The 6,671-nt window shown below is 30.9% G+C and overlaps 1 long non-coding RNA gene across 1 annotated transcript; it reads right to left on the bottom strand.

Annotated features, from left to right (window-relative positions):
* Positions 1 to 3,103: 3,103 nt before the first annotated feature.
* On the bottom strand, positions 3,104 to 4,995 carry LOC107948931 (uncharacterized). Its single transcript, XR_001697597.2, has 2 exons — positions 4,507 to 4,995; positions 3,104 to 3,539 (listed from the first exon to the last, which is right to left on the bottom strand). It is a non-coding gene; the product is annotated as an uncharacterized lncRNA (long non-coding RNA).
* Positions 4,996 to 6,671: the final 1,676 nt, after the last annotated feature.

Below are 6,671 nucleotides of genomic sequence, written 5' to 3'. Positions count from 1 at the left end.
TAGATGAAGATATTTACGAATAATGATGTAGTAAGATTTTATGATTTTTTAATTATATGTAATACTATAATTTTAATCTTGCTCATGTTATATAATTTAACTATTTTACATGTACTATTATTGTTGTAATTTGTTACTAAAATTTCAATCATTTTATGTGTATTGCAGGAAAAATGCGTAGAAGAAGATTATGAGATTTAAGTGTTGTCCAGAATACTCCAAATTCAGAAGAAGCAAATAGTGAATAGCAGACAGTTGTTGGATCTTCAAATGTGCTGGAGACACTTGACGAGCCTGCAGAATTTCAAAGTAATGTTAAGTTTATTTTACATGTGTGTTGACTTTTATTTTTGATTTATTTTTCAATTTTAATATAATAATAATATATCTTTTTTTAGCTGAAAGTGGTGGGACGCGCAGAGGTCAAGAACGTACGCTACTTAAAGATTTATACAAATTAAATCCTGCCGAGCGTGTCAAAGTAAGTAGAAACAGTCATGGTCAACCTGTTGGATCTGAAGCTCGACTTTTAGCAGGCTATTTGGGCATTATATCACGAAATGCTAATATGTTGCCCATCAACTACGAATCATGGCATCACATACCTGATAGCAACAAAAATCAGGCTCTTGATAATATTAAGGTAACAAAACGTTAAAGTAATTTATAATACTCCGGTTTAACTTTCATTTATATTTACATTCTAAACTTGTGTTTTTTTAGGAGAGATTTACTTTAGAGGTCTCCGATGACTATATCAAGAAGGCATTAGGTAAAAACTGGAGAGACAATAAAAGCACTTTGAAAAAACTATATTTTAAGAAAGACATAAGCCTCGAGGAAAAATTGAGAAATGTCTCGCCGAGAATGCTAAGGTACCAATGGGAAGATGCAGTTAGATTTTGGAATTTCTAAGAAAGGAGATGTATTACGTATTTCCAAACTCTTATATATAGTGTTTACTATATACGTAATAATAATTTCATTATGTAAGACCGTTAACGAGTTGGAACAAGTAGCAGGCAAAAACAAAAATTCATGCACACGGCAGGGTCAAAAAGTTTTGCTTCTGTAGCTGAGGCCGAGGTATTATGAATTTATTAATTCTGTCAAATATTAATGACTTTCTACTATTAAATAATATTTTTACTACTATATTGTAGGAAGTCTTGTCAGGTCAAAAAGTTGGTCGCCTTTAGCTTTTTGAGATTACGCATAGGAAGAAAGATGGATCTCCTATGACATCCGAAGCTGGAGAAATTATGGTATATTTACCTAATAAAATTTGATTTATTATAAATATTTCTAATGTTTAATTATAATGGTTTAATTCGTCGTTAGTAGTTTTAAATAATGTTAAGTTATGTTGCATTCCTTTTTATTATATATTTCGTTTCTAACTCTTTAATTGATTTATTAGGAGAAACTAAAGGAGAAGAAGGCGGAGTACGAAGCCATTGCTTCGACTGATAGTTCTGTTAATCTTCAGAACATTGATAACAGAATTATCACTGAAGTTTTGGGTCTTGAAAGGTATGGTCGGGTTTGATTTCAAGGATCTAGTGTTATCCCGACCCAATATTTTGGATCCAGCTCCCAGCAATACATGCCTTCTGAGAGTCAAGCTCAAGCTGATGTTCAAAGGTTAAGAGACCAGATAGCTCAGATGCAAGCGAGCACAGTTGAGCAAATTGCCGAGGTTCAAAGAAAATATGAAGAACTCCAGCAACAACTTAGAGCGAATGAAGGCAGCAGAGAAGGAGGCAGCGACAGCAGCGAGGGAGGCAGTAGTAGCAGCAAGGGAGCCAGAGGCAGCAGCGATGACAGTAGAGCAGAACAGAAAGTATGATGAGCTTCCGCTACAGCTACAGCAAATGATGTAGATGTTTCGGCAGTCGCAAAAGCCACCATCTTAGACATTAGTTTTCTCCTTGTAAGAACGTTTTTAACATTGTCACATTTAACATTATTGTAAGAATGTTTTGAGTTATACTTAATTTATTAATTTACATCATAGATCTTTCGTTGAATTTGAAGTATCATTTAGATTTAATGTTTTCTATTGTATTTTTTATGCTACATTTGCTATTTTTGGTTGGATTTAATGCAGGAAGGGTTGGATATTGGTGAAAATGTACATTTCAAATCTGCCAAAATTAGCGGCGTTTTTGAAACACCGCTAAAAGCCATGACTTTTAGTGGCGCTTCTCCCACAAACGCCGCTAAAAGTCTTGATCTTTTGTGACATTTTTTTCAGATAAACGCTGCTAAATTTTGCGGCGCTTCTAAAGGCTAAAAAAACGCCACTAAAAGTCTGTTTTCTTGTAGTGCATGAAGGTTAAACAAAACCTTCTCACAGCAACCCCAATCCCCCCATGTAATATGGGTTCACAAACATATTTGACACGTTATTAGCACTATTTTCTTTCTATCCCCACCGACCAACTAGGGGATTTTGAGATTAGTCAAAGAAACTACTATTTGTTACCATCACAAGTAAAAGAGGGTAGGAATTTAGATATTTCTTATAGCATCATGGTACCTTAGCCAAAAATGCATGGTGCACCAAGTAAAACACTGAACCATTCATTGCCCCAGCTAGATACAACCTTAACAAATATTCAGGTCCAAAGATTTTTCCAATTTGCACAATGCAAAGTAATAAGCAAATAAATTAAAATGGTTGGTAATTAGACGAGATAAATAAAAGGAGCAAAGGACTAGGAAGAAAAACAATGCAGACAGAGCATACAAAAACACAAAAATGAAAATGTAACAATCTTGGTTGTAACATGAATTAAATCCCCCAAGCCACGAGAGTAACATGGAAATGCCATGCCATGATGCTTATGTTGTAAATTAGAAAGAATGAAATATATTGGATTTCACACTAAAGCATTGAGATGCAACAAGTTTCAGTGTTAGACCATAAAACGATGATTCTGCTTTCCTAGTATCCAGTTTGGGCATCACAATCACAAGGTAAGGATGATGGATATTAGATTGGATAATTGATCCTGATTAGGTAGTCTGAAATAGTACTCTCTTTAACATAAGTTTTTTCTTACAACGTAAAGGTAAACAGACTTTCAGAGACAAATAATAATGCAATACATTAGTCATACTAGATTAAAAGGCGGTGAGGGAAATGTTAATGTTACAAAGTATACAGCTTATTACACTGTTGTGATTGAGCTGCCACAAACCATGTTTTATAAAATGATACAAGTTTCCAATCAATTTATAAATTCTAGAATAAATACTTGACTCTCAATTATTTGCATACAAAGAAGTTAAAAAAGCACTAAGTATATATGGTAGATATCATTACTTAAAGATCGAAAAGAAGCAATTTGTAAGACCCAAAAACTAATAAGAAAAGAAGTAGCAACCAAAATAAAAGATTTCAACAATCATACATTATATCTAAAGAAATAAAGTCCAATCATGTTAGACACACTGTGCTCAATATCAATATGACTGAAAGCTGAAGTGATCAGTGTATGCAAGCGTCCACTTTTAAAATTGTCCAATGAAACCTGCCCATAACATCAAATAAGTTAGAAGGAGAAAATAAAAATAAAATAAAAGGGCAAGTAAAAGATGAACTTCTTAGAGCAATATCTTATCAACAAGCATTATCCCTCAATACATGCTTACAACCAAGGGCTATCTCCAACTAAATGTGCTTATTTATTATATTAGATAAGAAAAAGGATAAAACTTTATTTATTATATTAGATAAGAAAAAGGATAAAACTAACATTTAAGGACAATAGATTAAATTAGTGGTGAAATAGAAATAAGACTACTATTCAGCGCTCCTCCATTTTTGTACTTAGAAAATCGAATTTAAACTAGAAATTATATGTACAGAAAATAGGAATTTAGAGATTGATTGATGATTGTCTATTCAATATGCATATTGAACATTAGAAAAATGACATGAACTGCAATGAAAGACTGAAACAATCAGTTTTCTATGCTAACTTTGTTTGATTAATGTAGTTGTAGCCAATGCTAATAACTTAATTTTATCACTTGAGTACAAAGGCAATTTGCCCACATCTTAATCATCCGTACACCATAAGACCAATTGTTCCTAAACAGAAAGCATGAAATAAAATGAAATGCAGCCCAGAAAAGGCCACACCTGCTTGAAGAGGTATTGTAAGATTTTGAAAATTTTCCCAGAAAAAGAAAGAAAGTAAATTTACTGTGATTTTTGGGTTTTGATTGATTTCTTTATTGAGTCCTCCATGTCGATAATAAAGCTATCAGGTTTATCAGCTGTGTATTGAAACCCACTTATATGATCCGAAACTGAGCTTTTTTTTTGTTGAAATCTAATTGGAAGATGCCAAATCATATCCCCAAATTCGAAGATAAAAAGTTTTCTAGGATTTATATTAGAAATGAAACGATTGATTATGATGATGAAAAAAAAACCTATTGAACAGTAAATAAGGGGGAAAAATGAAGAAAACCCAGAGAGATTATACTTACCAACTTGGGATTTTCCATCAAGTCCAACATTTTCTCGGGAAAATGAAACGAAGAGGTGGAATTAAGACTTTATAGAGCGTCAATGATTGCGTATCCAATTGGGTAACTCTTTAAATCAAAATTTCAAAACCACTTGATTGGTAGATAAAACGAAAGAAAGAAAAAAAGAGACACCCTCTAAAATGGTGAAGAAAATCTTAGAAACACGAATAAAATATTTTCTTAGAAACCAAACAAATCTCGTGATTTATACACAAAAGAACAAAGACTGATGCTTTTTTAAAATCAAAATCTTGTATTTGGGTATAAAGGTTGAAGCTTTAACTGATATATGTTGTAGAGAGATTTAAAATAAAAAACACATAAAAATCAAAATCAATGACGGAAGGAAATTTGAAATGGGAATTTGGTTAAGATGAAGGGAAAAAAATGATTTTAGGGGGAAAATTAGGGGGTTTAGGGGGAAAATTTGGGGATAAAAGGGTGCGATATTTAAAGTAAAATGATTTTTTGCGGCGTATAAAGGTTGAAGCTTTTAACTAATATTTATTGCTTACTTTTTGCGGCATTTTTACAAAAAATCATTTCATTTTGAACAAAACGATGCTGTTTTGCTCTACTAAAAATCCTTTATTTTGTCTGCTAAAAATTATTAATTACGTGATTTTATAAAACATTTATTTTTACTATTTTTCATAAATTGGATTTTTATAAAAAAAAAGTACTTTCAAAATAAATATCATATATTTTAATAAGAAAACAAATGATTAAATGGTTGTAATTAATTATTAAGTTAAAATTATCCAATGTAAGCAATCTATTTCCCACATATCAAATTTCTATTAAAGATTGAGACGTTAATCATGATTTTATATTATTCTTTTCCGATCTAATCTCCATTTTATTAGAGATATTTTTTCTAAACTAAAATATAACTATTTTGCTAGATGTTCGATGTGCAATGATTTTAGTTTTTGTATTTCATTTTTATTTGTTATAATTTGGTCCTATCCAAAATAGATAGTTACCTATCCATATCAATCTGTTACTTTATTTTATTTATTTATCAATGTTTTTTTTCAAATCTAATATTTAAATATATCAAATGGTTTAGATTAAATATTTTAAAATATAAAAGCATTAATTGATTGTATAAAATTTCATCATTTAACAAATCTCAAGTAAACCTTAAATCCTGAACCATTTAATATATATAAAATTTATCTATTATCTCTTAAATAATTTAAACTATGATCATAATTTTAATATATCAAAATTAATATTATCTCTTTTACAATTATATAAGAAATTATTTAATATATAAATTAAAAAATAATTATTAATCTAAACCCTAAACTCCTAACCCTTATCCCTTAAACCTTAAATCATAAAACATAACCCATAAACCCTAAACCCATAACCCCTAACCCCTAACCCCTAGACCTTAAACCCCAACCCTAAAACCATAAACCATAATCCCTAAATCCATAATCCATAAACCTTAAAATAGTAACTCTTAAACCTTAAACCTTAAACCCTAAACCATATACCACAGACCCTAAATTATAATGATAATTAATTTTTTTTTCATTTTTAACAAATATTTTTCTATATTTTTACTTTCAAATTTTTTCTATGTATCATTATTTTTCTGAAGAATTTAAATATTCAATTAAAAATAAATTGTATTTTAATTAATATAAATAAACCGGTGAAATAATAAATAGACAGATAATTTTTTTTGCGGTGTTTTTGATAAAGCACCGCTAATGGTCGACCTATAGCGACGTTTTTTAAAAAGCGCCTCTAATAGTCAACCTATTGCAGCATTTTTCAAGAAGTGCCAATAATTCTCGATCTATAGCGGCGTTTTTTATCCAGACGCCGCTAAAAATGCCGCTAAAAGCCTGTTTTGCTGTAGTGATAGCTTTGATTAGTTGAAAACTTTGTTGACTGAAGCTTCGGTATTGGTACAACCCAAATCTAGTAAAGAATTTGTGATCTACAGTGATGCATCGTTGATCGGTCTGGGATGTATTTTGATGCAAGAAGGTAAAGTCATTGCTTATGCTTCGAGACAACTGAAGCCACATGAAAAGAGCTATCCAACACATGACCTGAGTTAGCCGCGATTGTATTTGCTTTAAAGATTTGGCACCACTATC

Source organism: Gossypium hirsutum, chromosome A08, assembly GCF_007990345.1.
Source record: "Gossypium hirsutum isolate 1008001.06 chromosome A08, Gossypium_hirsutum_v2.1, whole genome shotgun sequence".
NCBI classification, from domain to species: Eukaryota; Viridiplantae; Streptophyta; class Magnoliopsida; order Malvales; family Malvaceae; genus Gossypium; species Gossypium hirsutum.
The sequence above is the reverse complement of the archived record's forward strand: the minus strand, read 5'-3'. Positions and strand labels throughout refer to the sequence as shown.